The sequence below is a fragment of the Panthera pardus genome, unplaced genomic scaffold (assembly GCF_024362965.1).
Source record: "Panthera pardus isolate Hobbes unplaced genomic scaffold, ASM2436296v1 HiC_scaffold_15, whole genome shotgun sequence".
NCBI lineage: Eukaryota > Metazoa > Chordata > Mammalia > Carnivora > Felidae > Panthera > Panthera pardus.
The window spans coordinates 64,470,973-64,486,124 of record NW_026526710.1 but is presented as its reverse complement, the minus strand read 5'-3'; the positions used below and the strand labels follow the sequence as shown (position 1 = coordinate 64,486,124).

The 15,152-nt window shown below is 45.9% G+C and overlaps 1 protein-coding gene across 4 annotated transcripts in view; it reads right to left on the bottom strand.

The window, feature by feature from the left end:
- MAPK4 (mitogen-activated protein kinase 4) overlaps positions 1-14,001 on the bottom strand; it is a 152,522-nt gene extending 138,521 nt beyond the window's left edge. For 2 of the 4 annotated variants that reach the window (XM_053902724.1, XM_019464045.2), the window contains exon 1: positions 13,860-14,001. The gene's annotated coding sequence lies outside the window, so the exon portion shown is untranslated. Of the gene's footprint in view, positions 1-13,420; positions 13,657-13,859 lie in introns of those variants that run through there. The other 2 variants (XM_019464043.2, XM_019464044.2) reach the window with 1 other exon arrangement.
- Between the last annotated feature and the right edge of the window lie 1,151 nt (positions 14,002-15,152).

Genomic DNA, 15,152 nt, shown 5'->3' with positions numbered 1-15,152 from the left:
AGGTATCTATTACTGGAGAGGAAAGATCTTATTTCAAATAATCTCAGTTTAAGGCCATATAGTTTTAGATTACTGAAATCTGACATTGCTTTTAGTGGTGATAATTAAATAATAATGCTATCATTATTTCTTACCAATAGGAAAGGGGAACAGAACAAGGTTATTTAATATGCTATGGAAGCCAATTCTTGAATTCAGGAGTACAGAGCAAAATACCATATTGTTTTTGGTTAAATAAGAGAAAAGTCAGCCCTGAGAAGACTGATAAATACACCTTTGGTTCTGCAGATCTGCTTCTGAAAAATGGAATAGAGAAGTCAATGATTTTTTTATCTCCTCTTGTTCCATACATTCATTTCAGGTTCACTTTCAAAGAATGCTCATTAAAAAAAGAGGGGTTTTCAGCATTAACAAATTCACTGAGTAACTTTTAAAGAATGAATGTATACGCAAAAATTTAAAAACAAGACTTTAAGCTATTAGCTAAAGTAATTTAATAAATTAAAAGCATTTTCACATTGGACACATAACTCCCTGTCATCCTTCATCCAACAAAATTAACAAGGACCCAAGGTTTTTTTATTTGTCTTTAATCTCCATTCAGCTCAAGAATATGGTAACGTAGAGAAAAAATGAACAGTTATTTAGGCCATGACATGCCCAGGACTATTTACCAGACATACTCTCACTCACACTGTTAAAAAATGGTCTCTCTCCTTACTCCTACATCCTACGGTTCTTGTCATTTCGATGGCACACATTTCACTGGCTTTATTGCATAGCAGATGGGTGGGACTGTTCAAGCCCCCTTCGAGTCGTACACAATGGGTATTAAAACTCTGTAATAATTGGTCAAGACATTTCTCCTTTGCTCTCTTCCAATCCGGAAAGCTCAAAGCAGTTGAGTGTAGTTACTCTATTGTTCTGTATTTCTCACCTCCTCTTCCAAAGTGGTTTACTACAATCATCTTCCTGATTCTCCTCTTACAAATAAAATCATTTTCTATTTCTGAATTTCTCTTTTTTTTTTTTTTTTTTCCTGCTGAAAGTGCTATAATGCTTTGCTGCTCTGAGTCGTCTAAAAATGTCTGAATATTTGGTAAAAAGTGCCATTGCCACCACACAGAAAAGGCAATGTGCTGGTCTCTGTGACAAGTACAGAGATTTGCTTGGCTAACTTTGTCTGAACTCCCTGTGGTTCTCACATATGTTACTGAAATCATAGCATATTATCTCTTATTAGCAGACAAAATGGTCTCAAAACAGCTGGAAAAAAAGTAAATTCAAATAAATGGGAAATCTGACAATAGAAATTTTGAGGCCTTGATGGATCTCAAAATACCTACAAATCTTTAGAAAAAAAACTTTAAGAGCCTACGTTACTGATAAATAAAAGAAATTTGGACTTGCACCTAACATGAATCATGTTGGAGGAATTAATTTACTTCTTTCAGGCTGAAGAGTTTTCAGACATCATGGTTCATAAATTCTTATGGCCGATGGGGCTTTATAGTAATTCTGCCTCTAAAAATAATCATGGGAGGGTACATTTTCTGGGAGAATAGAAAATTTGCTTCTTCAAAATTAATTAAGTCATTTATCGTTTTTTCCAAAGGGATCAGTCACAATCTAGAACTACCTGGGAATGGAACCACAGATTTGTTCTAAGGAACGGTTATTAAAGCCTAATTGGAGGATTTCTATTTCTGGCCAAGAGTGGACTGAGTTATATATAATCTTTCCTATGTGTGAACTATTATCAGATTAAAATAAAAACAAGCTGGATAAATCATCGTGGAATACCAAAAATGCCTCATGGTATACAGTGGTCTCCCAAAAGTTGGTGGGGATACCCTCCCGCAAAACAAGCCCTTTCCAGAGGGGCAGATCCCTACTGGCACAGTAGGGATCCTTGCTTCACCCGACAGCTACACACCTGAAGAGTGAGAGTTGACTTGTGGTTTCCTGGGCTGATGACAATTTTCGGAGAGGACAGCTCTGAGGTTCCCCAGGGAGAAAGGTCCCCCAAAATAAAAATAACAGCTTCCTTTAAAACAAGGCAATGGATGCTCTGGGAAGGTAAGTGGAGTAAGGTGGTGGAGAGGGATTCCCACCATTCCATGCCTCTCTGCCCAACCTTTTCAAACTTAGCACATTGGTTTTTTCACCGTAAAATGCTCTGGCTTTAGGAAAGTTGGGAAAAACATCTCTGAGAGTTGGAGGAAGGTAGGGGGGAAATACATTTGGCTAGTGAGCCTGAGAACACATGGGAAAGCATGTGACTTCTAAAAGCCAGAAAGGATTACATGAGCTTCTTTTGAAGCGTTAGATTCCACACGAGTCCCCAGAAGGGCCACCCCGACTCCTGAGCCTGGACACGAATAGTTTAGTCTCCACAAGGACTAGCCCTGGCCATGGGTGAAAATTCTGCTTCCCATATAGAATTGTTGGGCACCATGTCGAATGGAAGAAATCTCACCTAGCTAAAACGCAGTCTACTTGTCTTGCTTCTTAACAGTTGCTGGAATAGAAAGCATCTTCTTCCCTTACTATGTCCTTTGGTCCTAAATTCACATCTTTCTGTGGGCCGGTGTGGACGAGAAGGAAGAAGCCAGATGGAGACTGATGACTGATGGGGCTCCAGATGCCATTCCTGGAACAGCTTTCGCTGCCAGGTCACCTGCCTTATTAGGAAAAGCCTGAAGGATTAGTCTCATCTATGTAGGGAAATACATCTACATTTAGCTTGGGCCTTTGCGGGAATGTATTCATCCCAACCTTGGCTTTCCAGCTGTGACCAGGACATACTGGGAGTGGTGGAGAAAGTTCTCTGGTCATGGGCAGGCAAAGGGCAGCAGCTGTTTTGTGCTCCTCTCCTGTCAGTCTCTAAGGTAGTTCAGACTCACTTCTGCCTCCTTCCCGGCAGTGGTGAACTGGGTAATTTGAACTAAACTTCCCAATGAACACAACAGAGAAATAGGGACAAAATAGTTTTTAAAAAATCTCTCCTAAAAGCACAGAAGAGCTAACAGGATGGGGAGGGTCTTCGAATGTAAGATCTGGGAGAAGGAGGTCCAAAGACGTGGGCCTGGGGATGAGGGGCCACTTTCACCCCATCAGAGGGTGAGCCTTATAGGGCCAGGGGGCCAGGGCATCCCTAGGGTTAAGACCTGGTAACCACTTTATACTTACGGTTGGGACCCTAGGAATAAGAGAAAACAAAAACAGACTGGTCTGATTTCATGTGATGTGGGTGGGCTAGAAAATCTCAAGTCCCCAGATTGATCCAGAATTGCTGGTACCCCAAAAAGCCTGAAGAAGCTATTTAAAATCCTCTCTAGAACTGTCATTTTTATCAGCACCACTCAAAGCCTCGAATTACTGCATTTCATCTATCTTAAATATCACTAATTATATGACTGCACTACTATTTCAGGTACTGGTGAAAAAGAAAAAGAAAAAATGTTAGGTACCTACTATTTTAGGTACCACCTATAAATGTAGGACTCCGTCAACTGTAAATCACATCTGAATTTCACAGATTAAAGGGTGACGAAAAATACATCTTAAAATTGATGAGCTGATATTCGTGCAAATATTTCTTCAAAACAATATCTAGCACACATTCAATCAGGCACATAAGGAGATATAACATAATATGAACCAGCATGATAATCAGAACGAATCACAGACGGAAAAAACAGCTGCATAAGTATTCCAGATGGAAAAATTATGACATACGAAATGGAAAACAACTGTACTTACTATGCTCATGGAGATTCAAATTGGGCTTAAAGAGTTCAAAACAAGGAAATAGGAACTATATAAAAGTGACATTAAAGATCTAGAAAAAGAACTAGAAATTCTAGAATTGATATTCAGTAACTCAAATTAACAATGTGAGAGATGATTTATCTGCAGATTAGATACAGCTGAAGAGACACGGTGTGATTTAGAAGACAGGTCAGAAGAACTATCAGAAGGTAGCTAAGAGATATAAAAAAGGTGGAAAGTACAGGAAAGAGGGTAAGAGACATTAAAAATATAGTAAGGAAATTTAAGACAGTAAAATGACCTTGCAATACAAAGTTCTCCCAGAAATAGGCAAGGGAGTTCAGAGGAAGTTGCTAATAACCCTAAGCTCAGCTCCCTCAAAGACCAACTACACCACTGAGGCAGGTCACCTTAATGAAGATCCAGAGGTAGAATAACAGCGGTTAAAAGGTGCAATATTGTGATTTATAGGAAATACGTATTTGGCAATTCAGATGACCAAAGCCTATTTCTCACACATAGTTGGTCTTCATCTACAGCCACAGTTCCTGGTTCACAGCCCCTCAAACCTTGGAAATTTCCTGAGCTAGAACAGCAATGGGAACATCTTTTTTCATAATATTTAGCCTCTGTCCTCAGTTCCTAAAATCACTGCGAGCCAAAAAGGTGAAATAGGTCTCTTGGTACTCATAAAAAGCCCCACTCTTTGCCACACCTGGGTATGTGTTAAACAGGTGACTCTTTGAAAGTACCTAAGAATAGGGGCTGGTTGCCAAGAGAACTAACCATGAATGCAGGGATGGAACTTTCAGTCCTACTCCCTGACTTCCAAGTAGGGGAGAGGGGCTGGAGGTTGAATCAATCACCAATGGCCAATGATTTAACCTATCATGACTATGTAATGCAACCTCTGTAAAATTCCAAACGGAAGGAGTTCAGAGAGCTTCCATCTGGGGAATCTGAATGCTTCTGTATTAATCACTGTGCCTGGCCCCAAACTCAATGAGAAACTCCTTTGTTTGGGACCTCACCCTATGTATCTCTTCATCTGGCTGTTGATTCATACTCTTTAATATCCTTCATAATAAACCAGTAATCCAGTGAGTCAACAGGTTTCCTGAGTTCTGAGCCATTCCAGCAAATTAACTGAAGCCAAGGAGCGGGTAGGGGGAACTTCTGATTTACAGCCAGTCACTCAGAAACAGAGGTGACAAGCTGGGCTTGCAACTGGTTTCTGAGGTGGAAGGTAGTCTTGTGAGACTGAGCCCATATCCTGTGGAAGCTGATGCTATCTCCGGGTAGATAAGTCAGAATTGAGTTGAACCATAGGACAGCCAGCTAGTGTCCAAGAATTGCTTGAATGTGTGGGGAGAACACATTGGTTCTCAGAACTTTTGAGGATCAGAACTTTTTATTTTATAATCACTTTTAATTTTTTTATGTTTTATTTATTTTTGAGAGTAAGAGAGACAGAGGACGAGTCGGAGAAGGGCAGAGAGAGAGAGAGAGGGAGACACAGAATCCGAAACAGGCTCCAGGCTCTGAGCCATCAGCACAGACCCCAGTGCGGGGCTGGAACTCACCACGAGATCATGACCTGAGCTGAAGTCAGTCACTTAACCGACTGAGCCACCCAGTGCGTCCCTGATCAGAACTTTTTAAAAAGAATATGCAACTACAGTTATTTTACCTTTCTGTGCATCACTCTCCTCACGTGTGAATGGATATAGTAAAATAGTTCCCACTTCACAAGCTGTTGTAAGAACTGAGGGTTAACAACTGTGAAGCAGTGACTCTGTGCTCCATGTATGTTGGCTGATACCAAGGGGATCGAGCTCCCTGTCCACCCAACCTTACTTCAGGAACTCAACAGGCAGCTTCACCACTATGAACAAAAAGAATTTAGCCTAAAACACAAAACTGGAAACGTTGGAACTGTGGAACATTAGGGTTGGACAGAACTCTTCATAGAATATCCAGAAGCTCAAAAGTTTGTCTTTCCTTTTAAAAAATGGGTTTTATATATGCAGATCAATTTCTTAAACCACTAACCCCAAACAGAAAAACAGATAATTAACAAAAGATACAAACAGGTAATATTACAGAGAAATGTTTAGCTATAGTGGTAACCAAAATGCAAACGAAAGCAATAGTGACATATTTTCCACTGATCAAATTGATAATTCTTAAAAAATTAAATACCCTATGCTACCAACGATGTGGTAACATCATTTCCATTTTTGGAACGCAATTGGTTAGCATGGTACATTCCACCCTTGGTTGAGTAGTTTCACTACCTGGAAATGTATACCAAGAAAACAATCCAAATTGTAGAAAAAGTATGGGCACAAAGTTGCTCACTGCAATGATACAGCAGTGAGAAACTGGGAGCAAATGATATTCACTAATATTGAATTGTGTAGCCTTTAAAAGTTATGTTTACTGGGGTGCCTGGATGGCTCAGTCCATTGAGCATCCGACTCTTGGTTTTGGCTCCAGTCATGATTGCAGGGTCATGGAATCAAGCCCCATGATGGGCTCCATGCGTAATGTGGAGCCTAATTAAGATTCCCTCTCTCTCTCTTTCTCTCTCTCCCCTTCTGCCCCTCTCCCCTTCTCTCTCTCTCTAAAATAAAGTGAAAAAAATTTCTTTAAAGTTATGTTTACAAAGAGTTTGTAAGAACATGGAAATTGTTATAATATTAACTAAAAAGATATGAATTGCAATCATATGTACAGTATGATCTCAATTGTGTTTAAAACTTGAGCTGAGGGAAAAAACACTAAAGCAAGCAAAAATATGATTGGGTCAAAGGATCATGGTAGGATTTTAAAATTTTTCTTGCTACTTCTCATAATGCATATATAGCAGTTTTCTAAATAGGGAAATAAATGGTTTTTTTTCTAATTATTTACTATAAGGCCATTATCAAAGAGCATTAAAGGAAGGTTTTTTTTAATTTAAAAAAATTTTATTGAGATATAATTGGCATATAACATTATATTAGTTTCAGGTGTACAATGTAATGATTCAATATTTGTATATACTGTGAAATGACCACCACAATAAGTCGAATTAACATCCATCACCACACACACGTTACAAATATTTTTTTCTTGTGGTGAGAACTTTTACGTTCTACTCCCTTAACAAAACAACTTTCCAATACACAATACAGTATTATTAAGTGTAGTCACTGTGCTGTACATAAGAAGGTTTGTCAAATAATCTCATTTCACTAAGTCAACTGTTGGCGCTTTCTCCTGGTTCTTTTCAGTACAACTCATATGCACGTATACCTTTGGCATAGGTGAAATCAGTGTGAATTAATGATTAGTTCCACCAGGATCAGATGACCCGGAAACTCTTCCTGCCGGGACCTCCCTCCACTAACACGCGCTGGCAACCAGGAAGTCGGAACAATTTTTCAGTAACAATGAGTGTCAAAGGGAACGGCACAAACTCTTCACCCCGAACCCAAGCTTAGCAGTAACCTTTGTGCAACCCTGGCAAGCCACCTAACTTCTCTCAGCCTCAGTTTCTCCGTGCATACAATGACACAAGGAGAGCTGCTCACTGATCCCCAAAATCCCTTGCAGCTTGAAGCTCTGTGATTGTGTGTAGATTTGACCCCAAATCTCCAAACAGGTCTTGACTCTTGAAAAACTTTGTAAAAATCAAATCCATGTAAACACAAATGGAAAACCAGCCATTTTTTTAAAAATCCCTCCTATAATAAATCTTCTCGTAGCGAGTCTTTTTATTTTTGTTAACTCTAGACACTGACATATTGACAGTTCAGTTTCACATACAACCAGGCCCATTTACATACTATGGCAATAATCATAGCACGTTCTATTCCTCACTGAAGGTAGGTCGATTTAAATTAAGGAAAAAGATTGTGAATGAATGAAAAGTCTGAAATATAGGGATTTTTGTTTTGGTTTGTTTTATTAGGTTTTCAAGTACTTTGATTACTTGCCTCCCCCCGCCCCCAAAAGGTATTTCCTACCTAGCTTGCTGCAATGCAAGGAGAAGTCTCATCCCAGTCTTGGGTATTCCAAAAAAGAAGGCTGAATCAATGAAATCTTACGGTAAACTCTCCACATAACATACTGAAAAAGAGTTTCATTCGCTTTCTCAATCAATAAACTTGGGCACTAGGCCAACCTCACTTACAATGTGCATGAAGTTACTTCTGTCCACGAAGGGAGCTCACACAGCTTCCTGCTAAACTTGAACCAACCTTGCCCCAGGTTCCATCCTAAAAAGAGGCTGCTGATGCTAATGCTGACCCAGAGCCGCCGAAGCTCTGAAAGTTTACTTCTGAGGACAAACGGTAACAGAAGCACAGGCCACCCTGCATTTAGCAATTCCATCTTGATCCATGCTCTCTAGGCATGCCAAGTCTTTGAGAAGCTTCCCTTAGCTCTTGCCGTCATCGGTAGAGGCAAGTCTCTACCTTCCTATCCCTGCGGCCACAGCTGTCCTGTGGCTCCTCAAATCTTTCCAGAGACAGCTTCACTTAAAGCTAATGAAACTGAAACCCCTCTTGCACAGGACCCTTCCGATGCCCCAGCAACGCTGTCATCTGGTCATCTCGTCTTTTCCTTAAAGGTGACCCTCAAATTACATAAGCATCCTGTCCCATCAGAACTAGATCCTCTCCCCACCTCCCTCCCCAGTGCTGCTCACCAGCCACTGCCCAAGCAGCGGCTGGGATGACCCTATGGGCAATGGTAGCTGCCTGTGGCGGTTCTGCTACCCATATTTCTGGCATATGAATCAGCCACATGCTAGGGGAAGAATTTGAGTTTTGCTTTTTTTTTTTTTTTTTGCCTCAAAAGATTGACTTAACATAATGGGCAGATTCGACTATGTGGGATGACAAGAGATGCTTCGCTGACTTATGAAATTACTCATATGGGAAGTTCTACAAAGTTAACTTCACATTTACTAAGTCACCTTGACCAAAAAGAACCAAGTTACATTAAATCAGGCCTCTCCCAGAAAAGTAGGAAGTTATACAGAATGGTATGTATTAACTAATACCCCTTAAAACAGTGGTTCTCAGTGCCTGGGTGGCTGAGTTGGTTGAGCATCCAACTTTGGCTCAGGTCACGACCTCGAACCCTATGTCAGGCTCTGTGCTGACAGCTCAGCAAAGAATCCTTCGGATTCTGTCTCTCTCTCTCTCTCTCTCTCTGCCCCTCCTCTGCTCCCGCTGTCTCTGTCTCTCCCTGTCTCTCTCAAAAAGAAATAAACATCAAAAACAAAACAAAACAGACGGTGGTTCTCAATCAAGGGTGATTTTGCTTCTCAGGGGACATCCAGCAACAACCAGAGACATTTTTGACTGACACAATTTGGGGTGGGGGAGGGCACGTTACTGGTATCTGCTGGGTAGAGGCCAGGGATACCGATAAACGTTCTACAATGCACAGGGCAGTTTCCCGTGACCAAAAAATTATTCAGCCCACAACATCGATAGCACTCAGGCTGAGAATCTCTGCCTTAAAATAGTGGGCATGTATAGACAGGTAAAGAAGCAAGGATTCTGCTTGGAAAACGATTAACCTTTAAACACTAGAGCAGGCAAAGGCCAGGTTGACAGACAGTTGAGGCGGGGCGGCGATCTGACTTTAGCCACCACACCATGACATGAAGCATGGAAGGCTCCAGATTTTCATGGGTCACACGGGACTGCAGAGACCCTTGCCAAGAGTGGCTACACGAGGAGGTGTAGTAGCATAATCTCAGGAGCACCAGGAAGGGGATTTTGCCTCCCCAATCACCTCCAACACCCACTTGCCTGTGCCTGAAATCCTCTCTGGGCGGACAAAGCCTTTCATTCCAACGAGGCTTACAGCACAAAGACCCCTGGAAGAGAGGACAGTGACCTACATTCATCTTCAAGAGAAAGTGACTGATGACAGATTGTTTTTCCCCTGAGTTTCCATACAGGGAAAGGCTCTGAGCAGCTGAAAGTGGTGAGCGCAAAGGAAGCAATAATGGGCCCGGATGAGGTAGGGAAATGGTGAAGTGGGCGAGACAATGTCCTGAGACAAATGTCCTCTACAGATAAGCCTGAGCCTGCAGGGAGGGAGGGATGCAGAGAGAAAAAAAGAAGTCACATTCTTAGCCTTGGAGAAGATTACAATCAAGTTCAGCTCAGGTGAAAAAACGCCAGGAATGCTCGAAAGAATGGCAGGGATCCAGCACCATCCCAGCAGTGAACAGGACACAAAGGTCCTCGCTGGCCCTGAGATCACAGGGAACCCCAAACTGTGCTGGGTGGAGCCCATCACCCCCCACACCCAGCAGAGTCCTGGACACAGAGTAAAATGCTCAGGCAGCATTTCTTTGTTGAATGAATGGAAACTATTCTAGATGAAGAAGGATCAAACTACTGGCTTGTTTCCCTTCACACCTCTGCTTACACCATTTTTCTCAATTTGGGAGGAAGCCTTGGTTTGAAGTCTCTTCTGCCCCTGTGAATCCTATTCCATCTCGCAAGGTCAGTTTTTGTTTTCTCTGTACATTCCTGATTTCGGCCCCTGTGGGGTTTTCCTCTGCTCTTCTCGTAAGTAAAGGAGGCCTGAAGCCACTCACCTAGTGCTTATCACATTTCCTATGTATCTTTTATAATGGGCCTACTTTCAGGAAGGATTTGAGGGGGGCTTTGGAGTTCATAACAAAAAAATATGATAATGTTGTTTAAAAAGAATTTAAGAGAGGGGCGCCTGGGTGGCTCAGTCAGCTAAGCGTCCGACCTCGGCTCAGGTCGTGATCTCACGGTCCGTGAGTTCGAGCCCTGTGGCCGGCTCTGTGCTGACAGCTTGGAGCCTGGAGCCTGCTTCGGATTCTGTGTCTCCCTTTTTCTCACTCCTCCCCCGCTGATGCTCTGTCTCTCTCTTCTCAAAAATAAATAGACATTAAAATAATAACAATAAAAAGAATTTAAGAGGGAAACTGGAGATAATTTGGGAAGAAAAAGAGCACTGTACCAAGAAGCTGGGATCAAGCAGTGCCCAGGAATTGCTGGAGCCCAAGGCAGAAAGATGAACACACTAGACATAGAGCAGTTCTCACCATCCAAGAAGAGGAAAGCCACAACACCATGAGCACAGAACTTTTTTTGACATTAAATTCTAGGAGGAATTTGCTCCTGGCTTTTCAAGTTTGCTGTGCAAGCAGTCTTTTTATGTGTTTATCTCAAGAACTCTGTTAAGTCCTTCATGACTGGGGTGCCTGGGTGGCCTAGTCGGTTAAACGCCCAACTTTAGCTCAGGTCATGATCTCACAGTTGGTGGGTTCAAGCCCTGAGTTGGGCTCTGTGCTGACAGTTCGGAGCCTGGAGCCTGCTTTGGATTCTCTCTCTCCCTCTCTCTCTGCCCCTCCTCCATTCACACTCCGTGTCTCGCTCTCAAAAATAAATAAACACTAAAAAAAAAAAAAAAGTCCTTTATGACAAAGACTACATCTTAGATTATATCTCCCTGATAGCAGCCTATATTAAACATAAGTGCTCAAATATTTGCCAAGAGACTGATGGCCCACAGTTTTCTTGACAATCTGGATATTCCAGTGTGTGTCAGGATCCCAAGATGATCAGAGTAATAGAGTCATCATATCTCTTAGCAGGAAGGACCCTCAGACCATTTGATTCTTTCACTTAGCCCCTAGCCACCCAAATGACGGGATTTTAAAGATATCCTCACCCCACCTGTTGTCACCAATTTGGAACTAGGAGTTGGAAGGTCCAGGCTGGACCTATCTTTGTGCCTTCCGCCACCCCCTTCATGGTTTATTTAGTTGGTTGTCCATTTGTCTGTCTTTCTGTCCTCACCACTGATTGTCTATCCCTTTGACTATCAGGACTTTGCCCTATTAACCTTTAATTCATTGCAGTAACTAGCATGGTGCTTTGCACAAAGGAATTGACAACCTCTCCCCCACCCCAAGCCCCTGGCCATGTAAACAAAGTGAATTGGAAAGGGGTCCCAGAGTAGGCCTTTGCATTATTCTGCCCTGCTCCCCTCCAACCCCTCAAGCTCTAGTATAGAAGACAAGCTCTTCCTACCCCACATGACAAGCAGTCCAGAAAGGGTAAAATGTAGGCTACTAAAGGAACTGAAGACTGAAGGGTCCAAAGACACATTCTCTCCTTTGTTTCCATATGTCTCCTAAAAGTAGGCTGGGCAATCCTTCAGAAAACACACACACACACACACACACACACACACACACACACACAACCTTTGTACACACAAGGTGTTCAGGAGATACCTATTAAAATAAGGTCACAGCACAACTACCTTGAAAACAGGAAGCACTCAATAAATATCTGCTAAATTGAAATGTTTGTAACACATCTACTTTGTACCTAGTAGATGCTCAATAAATACCTTTAAATTAAGACGATCCTAGGACTGCTGCCTTGCACATAGTAGGCCCCCTGTAAATGGCTATTAAATCTCATAGTGGCAGACGCTCGCTCCTCAGAGAACCGGGCAGAGGTGACATTAGTCAAATCCCAGGCAGAGATCCATGAATGGAAATGCGCGTCTCGAGGTAGCGCTTTTGAGAGTGCTGGAGAGGCGCGTGACAGTGCGCGGCCGCCGCGCACAGCGCGCTTTTTCCGGAGCCGCGGACGCACCGCCTGCTCTCGGGCATTGATTAGCGATCGGGACCCATTCCCCACCCAGGGGCGGGCAACGGCTGCCGCCTCCACTTGTCACTTCGGGGCTGCACCTGAAGCTCCCGCAACGGCCCCCTCCCGGGGCACCCGCCCACCCAGGCTTCTCGGATTCCGGAGAGTTGCGGCCAGAACAAAAGCAAACGCCAGCCGGGCTTCCGATTGCTTTCCGGTGGAGAGCAGCCGGGGAAGAGGCTGGGGGAGCTGGCCCAGGACCGGGCTGCGTGGTCAAACCCGACCGGCTGCCGGCAGCTGCCCGCCCTCCCCAGCGGATTCGGGCTGGGGATTGCCGAGCCGGAGAAAGCGGCGGGGCTGCCTCCCTCCCTCCCAGCTCTCCCGGGCACCCCGAGCCCCCGCCCTGGGGCCGCGAGGGGCAGAGTGGAAGCCTCAGTCGGGTGGGGCGTGGGGGGCGCTATAGTAACCCCTGAACGAAGCGCGAAGGCGGCTAGAGGAGAAGATGCTAGGGGACTGGGGCAGACCCCACAACCAAGATCCCAATTCGAACTCGCAATACGAACCGCCCCTCGGAGCCCCCAAACGCGCGGAACTGCCCGCAGGGGTGGGGTCCCCCCACCAGCACCCGGTCCCTAAATTCTCCTGCACTACACACCCCCCGGGGACGCCCAGTGGCAACCTTCCCATCGGAACCGCAGATCCAGGGACAGCCCCCGCGCGCGGTCGGCCGAGGAATGGGGTCTTTGAGCGCGGCCGCGTCGGTCCCGCGGGAGACACCCCCCCCCCCCTCGGAAACTCGCTAGTTTGGTATTTGCTTGGTTTTCTGTTGGGTTTGGGTTGTTTGGTTGTTTTTTTTTTTTAAGGTGAGGTGGGGGTGCAGAGAGAGCAGGGAAGTAGCATTTCTTCCCTTCGCCCGGCTTCTCCAGAACCCGCAGAACTCCGAGAGGGGCAGGCAGCGGGAGAAGAAAGAAAGCGGAGGGGGAGCCACTTACCCAAGGCAGAGCCCGAGAGCGCGGCGGCCCGGGCGCGAGAGACGCCTTTGTCTGCGGTCGCGGCGCCGGCGCGCTCGGCCAGGCGGGTCCCAACCCCGGCGCGCCGCGAGCTCCCGCGGGCGCCCGGACAGCCCGGCTCGCGGCTCCGGCTCCGGCTCGCGGCTCCGGCTCCGGCTCCGGCTCCGCTCCGGCCCCCGGCCGCACCGCCCCGCGATCGCCGCCGCCGCCGCCGCGGCTCCGCCCCGAGCCGGGCCCCGCCCCCGGGCCGCCGGGCCCCCACCTGCTGCGGCGGCGGGAGCCGGGGAGCCCGGCCTGGGCGTCCGGGGGCGGCCGCCTACCCCGCGCGCCCCGCTCCTGCCAGCCTCCCCTGCCACCCCGCGGAGCGCGCGCGGGGCGGACGGACCTTGTCCCCCGAAGCCCCCCGCAGAGGCAACCTCACCTGGGGGGCTTGGCGCCCGCGCGTTTTCTGAGTCGAGCCTCCGTCCCGAGGCAGCCTGGCCTTCCTGCCCGGGCGCACGTTCTCAGGAGTCCTCCGTCACCTTGGAAGCCGGTCCCCACTTTTGCCGGGGGGGAGGGGACCCCTCGGGGTCTGCCCGGGAGGGAGGGAGCGGGGGGGGTGGGGGGAAGCTGGATCCTCCCCTGCCCCGGCCGAAAGCGGGCCTCCCAAGCCTGGTCAGCCCCGCGCCGCTGCAGCGGCCGGGAGCCGAGGCGCGGGGGTAGAAGGAGCGGACCGGGACCTGGTGGCCGGTTTGGAGCCGTGCGGTCCTTGGCCGTCGCCGGGCAGAGGGAGACCCGGATGGGCGGAAGAAGGAACCGGCCCAGAGTCGAGGGGGCTCAGGGTGCACGTGCAGCGATCCAGAGCTTGCCTTAGATTCAGAGTCGGGCGCCTGGGCTGTGAACCTGTGCTCATTTGCAGGGCCGGGATAAAAGTAACAGAAGGGAACCAGACTTTGGAAGCCAGAGAAAAGGAAAGCAGAAGGCTCCAGACTTGTGCACGACAGTGGTAATAACTGCTGTTTAGGTGGTGCCTTCCAGCAAATCCACAGTGGTCCATACGGATTAGGTGCGTCACTTAATGCATTCGCCCCAGTGGAAATGTGGGGGAGCCACTTTTCTAGGCAGAGAAAAATATGATAACCTAAATATTGTATAATGAGGTCACTGGCGGCTTTAGCTGCCCATGAGCCCTCCCTACTCCCAACTCCCAAAGCATTCTGAGCAAGGACCTTAACTTTGGTACTTCATAAGGTCAGCTGTATCCTACGTTATTTCTGCTTTACCCCGCATTTCTACCTCCAGGGCCTAGTGTAATTCCAGGTGTGTAATGGGTGGTCAGTCACTGTTGAATGCATTAATGTGTGACTCATGTAACTGTTCTAAATTAACGTGGGCAAAAACAAAGATTTTAAATTGTGGGATCAAATTAGAAAACACATCAAGTGGGTAGAACAGTGATGGCCACATGAGGTGTAATAAATGTTAGCTCTAATGATCACATAGATAGAAATGCTATTAATCGTATGTATGCAGGTAATAGGTTAAGGTTACATGCTAACTTAAAGACAGCAGTTATCTGAACCTTCATTAACCTAAAGGAATGAGTAACGGTAAGGAGAGAATATTTAACAAGCAACTGTGTGTGCATCTCTGGTAAGACTTTCCTCCTATGTATCTTTCTCAAAGAGAACATTTTAACATTTGCTTCTTTAATTTTCATTACAAATAAGTGTTA